Source organism: Octodon degus, unplaced genomic scaffold (genome assembly GCF_000260255.1).
Source record: "Octodon degus isolate 3935 unplaced genomic scaffold, OctDeg1.0 scaffold00082, whole genome shotgun sequence".
NCBI lineage: Eukaryota > Metazoa > Chordata > Mammalia > Rodentia > Octodontidae > Octodon > Octodon degus.
Window position 1 is genome coordinate 9,820,658 of NW_004524658.1, and position 19,571 is coordinate 9,840,228.

The following is a 19,571-nucleotide window of genomic DNA, read 5'->3' on the forward strand; positions in this document are numbered from 1 at the left end:
TTCTAATTTTGCTGTCTTGAAACATTGAACAAAACTGCCACAAAAGATTCTAAGCCAACCTCCTTGAGGATGAGAGGCCACTTAGGAGAAAAGGAAGTAGACAAGACAAGTGAGTAAAGCCATTATATTTCTTCTGGCCCAGCTGGAATTGGAGCTAAAGGCAACTACACACGTAATGCCAAGGGACACAAGAGGAAAACCCTTCCCAGCCAGCTCACAAAAATCATAAAAACTAGATCACTACCATTTTAAGCTCATAAATTTTGGGACGCTGGTCAGTTAACAAAAGATAACTAAGCATCGGTGTACTAGTTTTGTCCTTGCTGCTAGTTAATTGTGTTACGTGAAAATGTGGACTGTGTAAAAATTCGTTGCTTCTTTATCTAGGACTATGGAATATGAATCCAACTGTGAGCTGGCAGAAAGTGGTAGAGACTGAAGATGATGGGCAATAGGGTAAATCTTAAGGAGGATGTTTAAAGTGGTTACTATTGTGGTAGACAATATAATTTCAAAACAAAACAAAACATAAAGGCCAAGAAAGTAGTTGTCATGTCTCTCACTGATATGTGAATTGTAACTTAATGTTTTAAGAACACCTAACAAGGTTTCCAGTCAAAATATAGGTGGACTAGAATCAGTTTGAAAAAGAATTATTTTGCTTTATTTTCCTTAACTGAAATGAAGAGTAAGAGTGGGAAAAACATTGGACATAATATTACAGGTTAGTTGTTATTACTCTGTTAGAATATATGTGCACATACGTCACCTAAATCAATGTCAGAAGTCAAAATGAGCCCATTTGCTTCCTTTGAAAATCTTACCCAGTTATTCATTTCCATACTTTTCTGAGCTAACAATATCACATCTTGCAGATACTCAGCATAATTGGTGATTTCTGATTGCCTGGTTGAAATTCTTTTTTGATGCTGGAGGTAATCACTGCCTGATGGGAACATTTCATTCTCCAGCATGTGTAGTCATAATTATTTTAGTTCCCCATGTAAAGTTAATCAGCCTTGAAGGGGACTCCCTGGATGTCACCATAAAGCAAACATCTAACATTTCTGCTATTTTACTTTGCCTGATCTCTACTGAAGAAGTAATCATCTCCTGTTTACAAAACTAGCCTAGTGAAATTGGTCATATTATGTGAAGCATAATCTGGGTCTTTGGCAGGGACTTCATCTGGTTATTGATACGTGCTGGATAACATTAGAAACAAATGAAGTTACTCTGAATGAAAGAAACATGCACCAGGTAACATATCTCGTTCTTTTTAAATTGCCTAGGAAAGCTAAGTTAAATAAGGAAGTACTAGCAATGGCTATCTTTCCAGGCATTTTTATCAAATTTTTCTTTCCTACGATGAATGTTACTAAGTAACGTTGAATCAAAAATTTGTGACATTTTGTGTAATAAGACAATTTTGAGACCAACATAACATAATCTCAAAGATATTTCTAGCTCTGAATACCTGCTGCTATGGCAACTTCCAGAAACTCACTTTTCAAAATATTTGGATATACTGAGTGTTTTAAAAATTTATTAATTTTTCCAAAGCTCTCTGATTTAATTAAAGCCCTCTTCATTAAAATTTTCATTAATTAATTTTAGAAGTTACATTTTAAGAGATTATAAAACAAAGGATGGATCAATATTTTGAAGAAAAAAACAGATAAAACACTTGAAAGCACTATAGAAATTGTGGCACAACTAAATCTAGCATTGTTCTAGAGTCCATATTTTGCATTGTGTCTACAATATTTAAATTGGCAGAAATTCATATTAAACTTTTTCAGTCAGTTTCACCTACAAAGGAGCTTAAGCCCAGACTCTGACTTTTTCTCTGAAGATATAGGAAATCTTGATGGCTATACAAATTCAAGGGAACACTCCCTCCATAGCTGCCCATGGTCACATTTGACGGGCAGCATTCATCTCTGGAACAGTCCATATTCACTTCAGTGTCACCTTCCACATCTTTGTGAAGGCAACTGTGTAGTTGTAAAGAGAAATCCACCCATCGGATGTTGTCATTGTCTCATGTGGTTGTGTTGTAGCCAAGAAGACAGCACAACCAGGAAAAACATTCCCTAAACTAAATCTCTTCCACTGCTTTCTAATGAGCAGCACTGTGTGAGGATATTTGGGTCAGTGACTGCAAGTTGCATACATAAGCGTGCTAGCCAGATGAGAGAAATGAACCAAAGCAAAGCTTCCCCCACCTTGGAAAGATTTAGCAGTAAGCTTCTGAAAGCTACCTTGAATTTTTTCAAACTAATAACAAACCTACATTAACTATTATATTTTACTTTGATAGTAAAAAATGGAATAAGTTTATTGCATTATATATAAAGTCATTTAAGAAGACACACTGTAAGAATTGCCTCATAGAGTTTCATTGATTTTTTTCCCTTCCAAAGTTCAGATAATTTCATTCATTGTCTGTGAATTGTTATTGTCCTACAACTAAAGTTGAATTGAGTTGAAGTAGAACTGATAAATGCTTTGGAATGTTCTGCATTTAACATCTTTTAAAGAAATTGTGTCACAGAAGAAATCCTGGCCTCTGGAGAAATTTGTACTGCTGTGTTGGTAATTAACAGCCAATACAAATCTGAGAACAAAGCAAAAAGTGTAAAATGCACAAATGAGCACAAATTCCGAAGCCAAGATCTAAACTCAGGTACTTCATTCTTGATTCTGCATGTGTAGGTAAAACTCAAGGTCCCTGTTTCATGACACAAATAACTTAAAAGTCAGAAAGGCTTAAGACATCATATATTATGATAGTGGTAAAACTTGTCTAAGTTCACACATTTACTCTGAAAGAGTGCTAGGACTAAAATCTCAATCTCTGGAACTTACTTTTTGTATCCATTAAATGATGTTAGAGTAGGTACACTCATTCAAAACCCAGGTTTATTCCATTATTACGTCTTCAGTACACAAAGCACTGGGAGAGGCACAGGAGTTAGACATCTATGACTCCTAATAATGCCTGGGATATGTTGATCTGAGGGGAAGAAGAGGGAAAGAGGAAGTGCACAGTGAACATGCTGAACTGAAAACTCCCTTTGTAACCCACTACTGATGCAGCCAACACCTACAAGCTTAGTCTCTTCCTGAATATTCATGAGAGATTACATGTTAAAATAGAATGCCAGGTTTTAGGAAGAGTAGCCAGAAAAGTACTCATTAAAATTATCTTTTGGTTTGTGAAAATGACTGGATTTGTTTCAAAAACTATCCAATCACTGCTAGGTATGAAATTTGCATCATGGCTGCGCTATTTATCAGGGATGAATGGACAAACTTCAACTTTTAAGTTTCTTTGGCTGGAGTTGACAGATAAAATGTATGGGACAGGATGACATGAACAGTCACCCCAGCATATGTCCATTCAGGCATTTTTAGTAATAAAATTCCTGATTCTTAAATAGGCGTATGGTCTCTGAGAATCTAAACTGTTGCTTTATCTTCCTTGCAGTTCCTTATGGCCATTTGAACAACTTACAGCTAAACTTTGGAGGCTTCCTCAGCATTGCCAGTGTTGCTGTACTGGCATGGATAATCCTTTGTTGCAGGGCTGTCCCATACACTGTGGATGTTTAGCAGCATGAAGGCCTTTGTAGATTCCAGCAGTCTCTCACCGCCCCACTCTTTAGCCCCATATCTTGTGACAATCAAAAATGTGTGGACATGTCAAACATTGCCTGAAGGGCAGAAGCTTCCCCAGGTGGGGGCCACTCAGAAAGCACCCTGTTCTACTTCTAGGGAGGATCTTTGAACGAGGCATGCTCTGCTCTTTTCTTTTTCCTGCAGTGATGTCTAGAGTTTGAGCAACTGTTTTGCGTGAACATGAGAAAGCACATTATTAAAGCTGAAAACAAAACAAGATGAAGGGAAAGAGGATCCCTACAATCAGCAGAGCCACTCTATAGCCACAGGTCTGTAACCTCAGAATTTTACAATAGAGTGAACTCCACTTCTGTCTCCCTTCCTTCATTATTACATTGAATTCCCCCATTAAGACACAGTTGACCCCACCTTATTTTCTATCCTTTTCTGATCCTCTGCAGCACAGTCATCTAAAGGGGGAAATAGTTATGATTAGTTTTGCATTTTGAGACAGTATCTCCCTATGTAATACACACTGGCCTTGAATGCACTATTTAGCCCTTGCTGGCCTCAAACTCAACACAGTCCTCCTGCCTTGACTCTCTTTCTTTCTTTCTTTCTTTCTTTCTTTCTTTCTTTCTTTCTTTCTTTCTTTCTTTCTTTCCTTCTTTCCTTCTTTCCTTCTTTCTTTCTTCCTTCCTTCCTTCCTTTTTTAAAATTAATTTTATTAAGAAACAAATAGCAATGAGACAGTTTCAAAACCAATTAGTAGGACTGTTTCAACAACTAATACATTGTACATTGTTGTCTTCGTAGTGGTTCTTCTTCTTCTTTTTTTTTTTCCAAATCTGAGGATTGAACTCCAGCCCTTACACTTGCCAGGGAAGCGCTTATTCTACTGAGCCACATCCCCAGCCCCTGTAGTGGTTGGTTATTCATAATACAAGATGCAGACATATCTTGCCCAAACACTATTAGTAAAAATTTTTCTTCTCATTGAATTAAGAGAAAGTAACTGTATATCTATCCTAACATTTTTGTATATACAGTTACAAAATGGTCCTTCATTTGTATCCCCTTTTATTGTTTAGTTTTGTTAGAGATGGGTATTCCATTGCCATTTAAATATTGTAGGTGCATGAATTCATCAAAATAATACAAAATAGTCCAGTAGTCCATAATAGTATTGAGCTATCCATAGGACTGACAATGTCAGAAGTTGTTGACTTGACTTCTAAAGCATTCAGATTCCCAGGTGAAGAGGAAACTACTGATGTTATCAATTGAAGAACACTTTGTCACTGAGCAATCACCACTTAAAGTTGCCTCTCTCTTTACAGAATTTTTGAGATAAACTGAATTTGAGGTGCACAGATATAGATTCTAGAACATGGCTACACACTAGAAAAACCCAGGGAGCTTTTAATTCCCTACCCAGACTGCACATTAGATAACTTCCAGGAAACCCTATGGGAGTGAGATCTAGGCATCAGTACTGTGTAAACCTTTTCAGATAATTCTAAGGTTCATCCAAGTTTGAGGATCACTCAAGTCGACCATATTTGTCCAAGTTCTAGCAATTATTTAACATTAGTTATTCTTATTTGCCTTGTAAAGGTTAAGACTCATGTTAGGCCCTATTCTGGGAACATTCTTTTGTGAAATATTATGTTTCCTGGGTTCATTCACATTCAATCTACAAGCATTAAGGGTGGGTTAGATGTAATTTTATACAAGTTAGTAAGAACTGTCTGGAGAAATATGTTGAAAGTTCATACTGCTGGGAATAATTGAGTTTGTTAAACATGTATTCCATCTCCTCTATTTCCTCAGTTTGAACATGCATACACACACACACACACACACACACACACACACACACATACACGCACTGTATTCAATAAAGATAGGTGAACTTGAGAAAAGTTAATTTTGCCTGATGATGAAAAAGCTCAGTGTAAGAAATATAAATTAGAGCAAAACCCTATAAAGGAAGTTGTGGTGCAAATATATTTTGAAATCAAGCAGTATTCATTTTAATTTACCCTGAAGGACTAAATAAAGCACCTATCAGTGGAGACCCAGCATCAGCACTGCATGATGACTGTGGAATAAGTCTTTTATACCATCTACAACTCATACCATCTACCCCAGTCAGCCACTGGAGAACAAATGACAATTTCTACTACTCTTGTGTCCTTTTGGTTCACTCCTTTCAATGAAATAGCCATGTCCAGTGTCTGTTGGTAGAGTTCTAAAGTCACAATATGTGAGTGAGCTGAGCCTTAGAATGGATATAATCCCAGAAAGCATTCTATAATAAGAATGATTCTCTTATACTAATAAGATAAAAAGAAAGAGAAAACAGAAAAATACATTGCATTCTTTTTCTCTGCAGGCCCTGTAATAAGCAGTTGACTACTATGATCTCTGAAAAGCTATTTGAAAAGCAATGGTCACACTTTGAAGTTACTTAGGAGAGTTCTGCAGATCAGCGGTGGAGTCAACTTGAAAGATTATCTACAGACGAGGGAACTGAGGTTATCCTGGATTACTCTGCTGGGTGTCACCACACTGGGTTCAGAACCAAAATCTCCCAGCACAAGTTGGCTGCTCATACTTCCTGTCTTTCTTCCCACTTATTTCCAACCAGTCATCATCTACAGTCGAGTGAGCAGAGGCCTGTCCTCTTTAGCAAGAGTAAATTTAGGATATTTGTCGCAATTGTGATATAAAAGGTATAAGTAAGATATGAGACAAACTCCTGCTGTGGGCAAATCCTTGTCACTAGAACTTGTCTAGTATTCTTTCTAGGACTCTGCTAATTTATAATTTATTGTCATCTACATATAATTTACTGTTGTCCATTTATATGAGTATTGCAAAACAGATTTTCATAAAAAATAGAGGATAGACATTCTAATGCGGCAACTCTGTGAAATACTTGGAGAATCTATCAGGTACAGAAGAGGGGTTCTGCCTGGATTCACGCTTTCACCACCTGCTAAGCACTGGTCAAGGACGATCTTCAAACCATTGTTTATTCAAAACCAGCAACAACAGTTCATACTTATTTCACAGTATTTGTGGAATAGCACTGTCCCCAGAAATTTACTTTTATTTTCTTGTTACTGTTTAACAGATTGAAAAACAATTTTTTTGTGAGAAAGAGTTGAGATAGGGTCTTGCTAGGCTGGCCTTGGACTCACTATGAAGCCCTTGCTGGCCCTGGCCTCCAACTCAGAGAGCCTTCTGTGTGCTGGCATTACAGATGTGTGCCACCACGCCCAGTGCATAAGGTCATATGATGCAGCCAGCAAGTGGTAGAGCTTGATGCAGACTTACATTGTCTGTTCCAGCAATCTTCACATTAAACTGCTATGCAGCCTTGCCTCCCCTCTGTGGACTCTGTCCCTTAACTGTAATGACTAGGATTTCCTATACAGTAATTAATGTGCATCTAAAAGAGACACAGGCACCATATGTTATATTTTAGGTTACATGAAAACAAGCAAAGCATCCAATCATTGCAAAACAATAGTAAAGTGTTTGTCAGAATTATTCTGTCAGAAGTGAAATAGACAGTGGCAGCTTATGCTCTTAATATTGTGCCAGGGCTTAGGTAACAGGGTCAGCCTGGCACCTAGCAGCCAGCCAGCACCTAAGGCAGGTGACCTGTAGGGTTCAAAGCCCACTTGGGTTAGCCATTGGCTTGGTGAGAATGCAGGAAGTTAGCTGTTAGAGGGTCAGTCTGGAGGTGGGGATGAAGGTGGGGGAGAAAATAGGAAAAAGTTCCTTTAATATCAAACCTTTCTGGATAGTCTCACAGCAGACATCGTCTTCTTGGCTTATATAAATCTGGAACCTAAAAATAACCAGCAAGTCCAAGGTAAAACGTTCCTCACATTTAAGATACTTCCCTCACAATCTACTCCCATGTGGCAGGTCTAGAAATGTAAGGAGGGACCACAGATAGTGGACTTTGATCATCTAAAAGAAAGAAGGTGATAATGTGGCCAATTCTGGATGTAACAAGGGCAAAACTAGGAAACAACGCTTTCACATGTAGCCCCTAAGAACTAAGGAGGTGTGTTCCAGTGGTCCCAGTGCTGCAGTGCTCACTGCTGCTGTGAACTCAATGGTCAGCAGGGTGAATTAAGAAATGACTAAAAGCCCAGACATGGATGGACTGTTTTCCAAATCCTACTGCTTCCTGACTTAACATATGTTCTAAAAGTGCTAGATGAAATCCTAGTCTCAAATTATGAAGCTAAATATTTTCCTTAGCCATATCTCAAAATGTTCTGTATGCCAGGGAAATTTCCCATGACCTTCGGAGTCACCTCCATTTATTTGCTCCTGTACACACATTTTCTGGGGTGTAAGACAATCCAGCTGGAGGCTAAGGTGTAAGTATCCAGTGGCGTGTCCAACAAAGCTGTTATTTTATCAGGAAGAAGTGAAAGCTCATTTCAGAAACCGAAGCTTCTCAGGAATGAACCGAATGATTTGGAAGGCAGGTCTTGAAGCTTATTAGAAAATCACAAGTATTGTTTAGTGAGGAGATAGCAGGAATTAACTACTTTCTAAAATGCTTGAATTTTAGATCAAGAATTTAAGCAACTTGATGCATTCATGATGTAGAACTCAAAGGGAGGAAAATGCCACCTACACAGTTTTATCAATGTAACAACAAGGAAGGGGTTTATGCTATTATATTAGCAGAGATTTTAAGATATACTGTGAAAGAAAATTATGTTTCAAGCAGCCTCTACCCCAAAGGCAGCTAAAATTGCTTTTAATTGTTGATTGCTTTGTAGGGATGGAGAAAGAAAATTAAAGTTAATACTCAGTAGACTTGGTTGTAATTAAGTAGCATTTGAAATCTGATTTAATTCACAAAGCAACTGATGGAAAAACAGTCTAATTTTTCAAATCAAGAAAATTCCATTATTTAACTCCCTGATAAATATTTAAATATGAATGAGACAGAGCACACAAATAGGATCAAGTGGCACAATCAATTAAAAACTCACAAAAAATCACACCAATCATCAAAGCTAGTAACAATGGTAAATATTTCAGTGACAGAGCAGCAAGGGGCCAGGTTGCTAAGCATAGTCAGTAAGGTCTGTCACAATCAGCTACATTCATCAGGCCCTCTCATAGGATGAACCATTCTTTTCTATTTCATTTCCTTCCCTTCCTTCAATCTTCCCTTCCTAACTCCTTCCCTCTATTCCTCCTTTCTTTTTTTTTCAAGTAAACATTTATTCAACATCTCAAGGAAGAAGTACAGTTATTATCTGAATAACTCAACAGCTGGAAGTACTAAGGAGGGATGAGTATGATTCTGTAAGGGTAATCTTTACAAAATGAATGACTACATTTTTAATACTAAAATTTAAAATTATATAAATTAAACAGTTGCAATTTATATCTATTATTCTGTAATAGTGGCTATTGACTGGAACCCATTAGTACATTAAACACCTGGACATTTATGCAAAATGTGAACTCTGAACATGCCATGCATGGTAAATAGAGTAGAACAAGGTAGGAATGGAGGCTAGGAAGGGCAAAGGGTAGGGATGATGTCCCCTCAACATAGCCCTCAACAGGCAGCATGTCATGCAGGTCATAAGACCATTCCATGGAGAGATATTGCTGCATGTAAGAATAATGATAACAACAGCAGCTGGTAGAGCACAGGACTAGCCACCAGGCACATGTGGCTAACACTGTGACTAAAACAAAGTGAGTGACCAAGTGGGGGATTGGTCATAGAGGAGATCAGAGCCAAAGAGATCCAAAATATAAGTACTGGTAGTCTATTTTGAAGACTTAGCTATTTTCCCATATGAAATCAGGCACCATCGACATGTGTTGAGCTGAATAATGACATGAACTGTGGGGTAAAAGGAGAGGCATCTCACAGGATGATGTTAGAGCAGTGTGAATGGAAAGTATAAGAGACAAAGCAACAAGATAAGAGACAAAGCAGGAAGAACTATTCCTCCTTTCATCCTTCCTTCATTTCCTTCTGCCATCCTTCTTTTTGTCTTTAAAGCAAAGAAACGAGATAGAAGATGTTAACAACAGCAACAATAATAATAACAGCATCTTATTTAATATTAATAAAAAATAAACTAATAGGATATTAAATATTTTAAAAGATGCTTATAAATATTTTTTGTCTTTCTCATTTCTATATTACCTATCTGAAAAAGAACTGTAGATTTCAAATGCTTCACATCAACGATTTTGAAATTAGCCTTCCAGTGTTTTATGTGTGAATTTCACTAATTCAATTATGTTTTATCTTTGTCTTATCATGTTTTCAGTTAACACTCTGAGTATTTCATATTACAGGACAATAGAAATGCATGAAGTGGGCCAGCCAGATAACTCAGCAGATTAAAGCATCTGCTTAGGCAGATACAGGATCCAGGGTTCAGTCCTAAGCCTGTTGTGCCAGCCCCCCAGGGAACACTGAGATGGCAACTGAGACTGGGTGTGGTGGTGCATGCCGGTAATCCCAGCACTTGGGAGGCTGAAAGCAAGAGGATCACTACAACTCTGATCTGTGTAGTGAAACCCTGTAGACCCAATACTAAATACATAAAAAGAAATGCATGCAAGTGCTCTATTTCACACAAAATTTTTGATGTATGTGCAAAGAAAAACATGTAAATTATTCTTAGTTGTAGAATTTTGCTCATGATAAGAATATGCTGTAAGTTCTAACTTTCTTTCATGTTGTGAAGTTATATGTGCTCAAAGATAGGTCTTTTTATTATTCTAAAGACTATGATTAGATGATCATGAGTTTCTTGAATACTACTTATTGAAATACATGTATAGTGGTATTAAATTCTATGTATTACCCATCTATAAATTAATCTCTTTATGGATCATTTATTTCCATTTCTGTTTTGGTCATAACAGATACCTATAATTAATCTATAAAGAGACATGATTTATTTTGGTGCAGAGCTTTGAAGTTTGCAGTCAGTGATTGGTGGGCCTTGTTGCTTCTGAGCCCATGGACAAACAGCAAATTGTAGTGGGAGCATGGATGAGTAAAACTGCTCCCTGCAAGGATGCAGAGCAAAAGAGATGAAGAAAACAGACTAAAATCCCCAAATGTCCTTCAAGGGCAGGGCCCGATGACCTTAAAACCTCTCGCAAGGTGGCGGCTTTTAAAGTCTTCCCCTTCTCAAGTAGCAACAGTCTGGAGTTCAAGTCTTTAACAAAGAGGAAGAGAGATATTTAAGGTCCACACTACATCACTAGCCATTCTTAGTTTTGATGGAGATCTCACATTTCTTCCTTTGAAGCTGGGCTCTACTCTCTTCAACTCTAATTTGTGCCCCTAGACAGAGTCTGGTCCATATGTACCAAGAGAATAGGTTTCCTTGTCTTACACCTTTCTGTTGAGTTGACATTTGGCAGAAGATAGAAGGCAAGTAAAGAGCAAAGTTAGGACATTTATTCTCTTGGTTTCCTCCGAGGGAGGTCCCTACACTGGCAGAGACACAACCCAAGAACACAGCTGCTGCCAGATGGTCTTTTACATGATTGCCCTTTCTGGATTCCAGGCTTCTCTTTATTGCCTCAAGCCTAGAAGTGGAAAGCTTGCTGCTGTCAGTACCCCTGGGAACTAGGCTCTTATCAGAGGCTCCTTTAACTCTATTCACAGCTTTACCTACGTTTGTAATTAGTTCTTTTCATTCATGTCCTTAAATTGCTTTGCGTAGCTGTACCATTCATATTATTTTTACTTATTTATTTTTTATCCTGACATGACTTGATGAAAACATCAGGCTGAATGTAATTCCATTTACTTAAGTAATTTTCTAGATAATGAATAGTCTTTGTTTTTTCATAGCTAGATCTTTAAAGTATTAGTGAATTTTTAAATGCATGAAGTATACAAAATAAAATAAATACTGGTTACAGCAAAGAGAAACTAAGGGTCAACAGTTTATCTGAAATCAAGAGCTACATTAGCATATAAGATGAAAGGCATTTTGTTTTAAATGACTAACTAAAAGCCAAAGTGAAAAAAAAAAATAAGATAAAACCCCGAAGTTCTTAGAAGTATGACATTTGTCATATAAAACACAGACAACTCTTCTAAGCTGAACAGGAAACTATAATACAGTGAATGAAATCTTTAGCCATTTTTTCAGTAACTCATTGAATCAGATGAAAATATTTTCCTTCAAATATCAAAGTGTTCCTGTCAACGTCTATGATTTTTTTGTCCTGGGTAATCTTTACAAAGTAATCTAAACAAAAAGTGATGTTTTCATTTTAAGAAGTTGCATAGTTTATTAGACAAGTTTAAATTTTAATGGGCTTTAACTTCTAAATTGCTTTAATGAGTGAATTTGGATTATTATGATATGTGCCTATTTTTGTTTGAAATGTGTTTAAAGGATATAAAAAATTGTCAGCCACCATCAAAGTGAACAGGCACTAAGAATAAAATATATTGAGATACATTATGCTAAAAGTGTTTATTTCATTAATTTAGCATTAATATGATCACAGGCCAAGCATGGCAGCACATGCCTGTAATCCTAGCACTCTGGAAGCAGAAACAGTAGGTCAGAGGTCAAGGCCAGCCTAGGCTACTTAGTGAGTTCAAGAATAGCTTGAACTACATAGAGAGATCCTATCTCAAAAAACAAAACAAAATGATCACTGATAGGATTGGCATATAGAGTATAATTCAATAACTTCTCAAAAACATTTCTCCTTAAAAGTCTTGAATTGTCACCACAGCCCCATTGGTGGTGCTGAGGTGGATTTACTAATGATCAACTTGTAACAATCCATCTGAACTGAGTCCATTTGTTGATGGGGTGAGAGACTCACATGAGGATTGTTGTTAACAACAGAAAAGGAAAACTGGAGAGGAAGAGAGTGGCTGTTGATTCTCGTGGAGAAGCTTGTCACCCTGGCTTTTCTGATATGAAATCACTGTTCTCATTTTTCAGAGGAGTCCAGGTTCTTGCTCTCACTGAGGAAGGCTGTAGTCCTTTTCAGGGGAGTTCTGGTTCTCACCTTGGACATCACTTCCTGCTTCTAGTGCAGATTCTGAGGCCTGCTGGCACAGATCCTACATCCTCTGACACAGACTTTCTAGCTTCCACCACCAGACTCTGGGCCTTCCCAGTGCAGATCTTTGATGCAGGCTTGCATGAGACAATGTCATGGACTCTATGTCTTCAGCTGGACTCATGCAGGACATTGCTGTGGAACCCAGGCCCTCATCTGGATTCTTTGGGTGCCTACTGCATGGACAGATCTCCTATACTCTTATGCTTTTGACTCTTTGAGTCACTGTTAGGAAATAACCCTGTAAATCATGTGTCCTCTGTTAAATCTTTTCCCTATAAACCCTGACAACAACAGGTGCTAAATATGGACATATGTTAGCATTTGTAGATTGTAAGACCACAGCCACCATCTTTGTAAGAGTTCCTTCTAGTGCTTTACATTTTAAAGATTTTTACCACACCCATGTTAACTGTTTTAACTTTGCCACAATTTAATAAGACAAACTTTGTGGTTGTCCTTTTATAGGTTAAGAAAATGAGTGCAAAAAGACATGGTGACTTGTCTTAAGTATGCAAGACACTGGATGGTAGACACTGAAGCTCAGCATAGAACCCAGGAGGTCTCCTAGTGTAGGTTTACTCTGCTAATAATATCATGGTCTATGGTCCAGTGTGCAAGGAAACTGTGGTAGAAGAGATGCTCATGTGGACAAGCAATGTAAATTCCACTATTAAAAGTTAGAAAGGATTTTAAAGAGCATTTGGTCTAGCCTCCATGTTTTTCAACAATAGAAACCCAAAATGGTTACAACTCATTGACTTCATTTTATTTATTTTTTTATTTTTCTGCTTTGAAATTTAGAAACAAATTCTATTTAAGATCTGAAATACAATTTTTAAAATATCAACTTTGCCAGAAAACTGTATCTACACAATACTGCATTGCCTCTATCATGTTAGAATGTGCATTAGACTCAAATACAAAAACCAAGAAACAAACCACCATCCTTCAATAACTACCTAAGGAACAACATAGGTGGATTTGCAGAGAATGGGCTGTTTCACTTCATTCAAGCACCATAAAAAAGCACAAATGTTTGGGTTTTCAGGCATATACGTTAAGTTGAACCTTTGGCACTAGGAATCAGGGCATTTTGTCACATGACATTTAACACATACTAGAAAATTGTGTAGTGAATGACTTCATTTTAATTTTCAAGACTTATAGCAGTTTTTACAGAAGTAGTAAGCCAAGTAAACAACTCCCACAAATATATATATATATATATATATATATATATATATATATATATATATATTCTTTATGAACTAAAGCAATTGCAATTTATTTTTCTACTGGGTCCTAAACTTAAATGGCAATATTGCTGACAGCTCCAGTTCCCAAACTGTACTGAAGTTCCCCAGGGTGGTTTAAGGAACTCTCGAGGCTAGAGTAACACAGAGTATTTCAGATTTTGGAGAGGAACATGCTATTAATGACATCCATCAAAATCATAAGAACTGCTAGTCAAGGTAACTCAAATTGAAGCATTAGGTCATATTACATTCATTCCAATGACAGCTTATTATTGTAAAGCTGTTTCAGCAGTTGCTATAACAAAAATGAAGTATGACACCATAATCAATGCGAACCAAGAAACAAATGTAATCTGATTCTAAGATTTAAATTGTGCAGTGCTTAACAAGTGCACACAGCACATTTGTAACTAATTGCGGCTGCATATGAATAAATTTAAGAATATACTTTCTGTGTTAGTCTGCTTTCCGTCACTATGACAAAATACCTGAAATAGTCAACAAAGAAGAACATTTATTTTGGATAATTGTGTCAAAGATACCAGTCCATGGACATGCGATCTTGTTGTTTTCAGCACATGGCAGTGCAAGACATTGAGGCATGAGCATCAGGCAGAGGAAGCCTGTTCATTCTGGTGACTGAAAAGATAAAGAGAGAAAGAAGAGGGGCCCTCCTCTCCACATGCCCCTCAAGGTGCATCACCAATGACCTGACTTCCTCCCACTAAGCCCTACTTCTGAGAGTCCCATCACCCTCCTGTACTGACATAGCTAGGGACCAAGCTTTTGAACATATGGACCTTTGGGGAATATTTCATTCGAGATTCTATTCATCTATTTCAAGCTATAGCACTTTGCTTCAATGTATACATACCATATTTTTAAATGGTTAATACCTTGTCAGGACAGGAAAATAATCTCTAGTCTTAAATCTTTAATAAATGAAAGTTTTGAATGTCTTTTGACCTAAATGCAATGTGAAAAACTTTATTGAAACCCAAAGGCATCCTATACCAAGAAAGTCTGAGAGTCTTAACAGTCAACAATGCCAACTTCCAGTCTCACAAAGTACCATCTGTGCTGCTTTGAAGTAAATCTCTTGTACCTTCAATTTGTCAGTAGAATGAAGCTTATAATACTACCTCCATAGAGCTACTGTGTGCATTAATAAGTCAATATAGTTAACTGAGAATAAGAAAGCAAAAGGATAAAAAATTTGCTCTGTTACCATTAGCCACTATGCTTAAAAGATGAACTTCTACTGGACAGTCTGTGTGCAGCGTGTACCTGCTGATGTGTCAGTCAGATACAGATTAGCTCAACTTGGGAAGCCTTTGCATAAGTTAGAGAACTTTCCCTTCTCATTGTATTTTTTTACTTCTCTGATATAGAAGAAAATGTGCCATGATGTTCTGGAGAAATATCAGCTAGAAATGACAAAGGATCACAAGCACTACATGTATACCTTTTATTTTTTAAATAGAGTAAAAAGCTACATTTGAAGCTAAAAAACAGAGTAAAGAAAGAAAAGGAAAACAAAGTAAAGGTCTTCAGTGATCATTCCTTTGAGTAAATACCTTTGAAATTAGTCACTTATTCTCAAACTCAGAAATTAAATCTTTCTTTTCATTGTTTCTTTAGAGTTACTCGCAGTTCTATTTTGAAAATGTCACACACAACCTGAGTTTTTTTCTGTCTGACTTTACATATAATTATTAATCTTCTAAATAATAGCTATATGTTTGTTTCCTTTAAAGGTTTTCTCCCTCACAATTATTTTCTATCTATTCTTTGCTCTGAAAGTGGCAAAATACCTCTGCCCAAATATCAAATGAGAAAAGGTAACACTATGCAAATATCTCATGATGCATTCATAATATTATAAATCATGGTCATATGAATTATTCAGTGACTTTCTAAGGCATAACATAATGATAAGCATAAATCAAAATACAAAGCTTTTTATAAAACAAAAAATCAGTTATGTATACAAGCATAGAAAAATGTCTGAAGGAGATATAGCACTTAATTTATTATTCTAGCTATAATATCCTAGAACTTTATCATTAGTTACTTTTGGTTCAAATATAATTATTTCAACTGAGGGCTGGGGATATAGTTCAGTGGCATAAGCGTCTTCCTGGCAAGTACATGTCCTGCATTTGATCCCTGGTATGGAAAACAAAAGAAAAAATCAACTGAAAAAGATTGAGCCTGAAACTAATGTAGCTTAAATTATAAAGATATTTTATCATCATAGATGTCTGTGAATGTGTGACTCATTGGTTAAGCAACTTCATCATGTTAGCACTCAGATCAATATTTCTAAATTGTCCTGGGCTGTCACTTATGCAACAGCACTACCACAGGTTTAGGCATTAACCTTCTTTCATGCCAATGTCCAAAGTAGGAAAAGAGGGGACATGCAATCCTTCTTATTGTAAAGCTGTACTTATCATCAGAGCAGGAAATGTGTCCCCAAAGCAGACTGCTTTTATATCACCAAACACAACTTGCCCTGTTTGGCATGGACCAATTAGGCTTCTTCTCTATGGGTAAGTACATATTTATTGGGGTTTGGGGGAAGGGATATGAGGGTTATATCAGCAAATAGAAGAAAACTGTCAAGCAGTGCATAATTAATCCTATATAACAAGTTCTCTATGTTACCATTACCCATGATGCTTATAAGACAAGCTTTTACTAGACAGTTTGTTTGCTGCATGTGCCTGCTGCCATACCAAATATTTTAACCAAAATATCAATTCAAATATAAATTAAACAAAAATATAAGAAAGGTAAACCTCATTTTCAAAATAACTCTTATAGATGAGGAGAAATAAAACACAGGAAAAATGAGAATAGTGTTTGTTTATCTTCCTGTAGGTACATCTGGTGAGTTAGAAGTGTATATATCCTCCATTCCATGGGAAGTACTTATCTAATGTTCACAGCAGAATTTCATCTTAAAAATAACTGCAACAGCTTGACCAGCTCATGTGTCAACAAAAGCTGGCCCAATAAAAAGAATTAGGCTTAAATTCCTTGAATGAAGATTACTTTCCAGATACTAACATGCGAAGAAGGAGATCTCTCAGGTGCAGTAGACTATTGTCTAAAGATACATATTCACTCAACCACTGAAGCCAAAAGGGTCCCCTAGGTTTTGACATCATCAGAAAGGACTGCACATCTGGTGTAAAGTCTTTATGTAACTTAGTACTTAGAACAATGCATGCCCCTCTCCGGTCAATAGATTTTAACAATGTATATTTGATTACTATAATTAACAAAGGATAGTTGGAATCGTTAACAGGCAGTGAAAAAAAATCTAAAACACATTGGAAATCTGTTTCTATAAATAGTTGACTAGAAATGGCTATATTCAAATTGTAGCACTCTAGAATGATAGGGAAACTTTATAATTGGCCATGACTTTAGGAGGCAAAGGTGGGAGCTGGAGGAAAACCAGCATAAGTGCTGCAATGTCCCAAAGGTGGATATCTATCAGGAGGAGAAAATGCCAAAATGTAAAGAGACCATAAGTATGGAAAACATAAATTATGTAGAAGAAGGAAAATGTCTGACTGTATAAAATTTGGGTGGCCCTGTGTTGATCTGTTCACAGTTTCTTTGAGGGTATAGGCTCCTCCTGGCTTCCCCCTGTCCTCAAGAGCAACTTGAAGGCACTTTTGCATCTCCAGCATAGGTGGTGGAGTCAGGTCATTTTTGATCCTATGCTTGACAGTGGAGCTGGTTTCAGCTACATTCTTCATTTGGTTTGTAGATGCTTAAGAGGAGTCATTTTGGGATCACTGTCATTTTATCACTTTAAAAAAATAAAAAGTCTATACTGTTTCAGACCCTGTTCTATGTTATGGAGCTAGAGTTGCATAGAAAATCAAATTTCCCACTTTCATAAGCAGAACTGGGCATGAGTGGACCTAGCTGAGACTCAGCCACCCTTATTGTGTTCTTAGGTCCTAAAACCATATAGTTTTAGTGCAATTCTGCCCTACCTTCCTCTTGATCAGTTAAATTTAAGAAAAGCATTAAATTCTTGTAATTTTATACTCTACTCTTCCTAAAAGCTTTCTCAGGCATATAATACTTTACATGCTTAGGCAGACACAGGGGCCAGGAGTTCGATCCCTGGCTTGTAATGTGGCCCTGCCCCTGGGGCACACTGAGACAGCGATAGAGGCTGAGTGTGGTGGCATGTGCCTGTAATCCCAGCACTTGGGAGGCTGAAAAACAAGAGCATCACTACGAGTCCAACCTGTGTAGTGAGACCCTGTAGACCTTGCACTAAATACATTTTAAAAAATACTGACAATTCGGTATGACCAAAGCAATACTTTGTCAGTTCATAAATGTACAAAAGGAAAAGGAACATATTTTTGTCTTGTAGAAACCTAATAACTAATGTGGAAGGCATTTGTGTCATATGATTAAAGAACAGTTGGAAGCATATCAAAGAGCACAAATAAACATAGCATTTTATTAAATTCATCTCTAGTGAGAGCCACTATATAGCATTTGTACATGTACTTGTAATTCCTTAAGGATTTTATCAGGTCTATGTGCTTGGCTTTGCTTAAAATATAAACTGTAGCAAAGTGGTTGATCTGTAATATCTCAGTGAAGTATGCACTATAATATAACTAATGAATTGGCTTATAAAACAGGCTTTTGTGTATGTGCTCTCATATAAACCTTAACAAGAATTAATCCTTTTATTATGTTTGAGCATTGAAGCATAAAAATAATAAAATTAATAACATATGAATGATAAGGCATAGTGACTTGAGGTTATTGCCAAATTGTCCCAACAGATGTTAATTTTAATAATCTTGGAGACTTTAATAATTATTTATTTGGTTAATTGGAGATTGTGTATAGTTACATTAAACTGGCAATATTAATTACATGCTTTAATTATTTCTAGACTCTCAGCTTCTGTTGTTACCTAAAATACCATGAAATTTCAGGATAATAATTAAATAGGAGATTTGATATACTCCCCAGAATAGGGACCTTGGGTAGCATGTGCTTACAAATGATAATAACATTGAATAATGTAAATAATAAATGATGTTAAAAATAAGATAAACCAAGTTGCTTTCTGAAAATTTCTCAACACAAGAAATGAACGAGACCTGATTACTGTTTTCACCATGACAATGAAAAAGAAGGGGAGGGGAGAAGAGCTACAAAGAATAAGAAAAGGTATCCAATAGCAAAGGTCATGAGCAGAATAACTGTTGCTTCACAGAATAAGCCCTAAGATAATGCCTTCTGCACATACACAGTTGTGGGTGGGCATACGGAAGTGTGTAGAATGTGGGCTACTGCAAGCAGATAAAATACTTTCAACATATTATATTATGAAGTTTTTCAAATGTGCAGAAAAAATTGGAACACATAACATAAATAACTAGTATCCACCAACCAGACTGAAGCAAGTAATATTATTTTGTATTTGAAGAAAGCATGCCATTAGAGACAAAAGGAGAAATTAGAGCAGCAGTTAAAAATTTAAGGATAATAAACCACTAT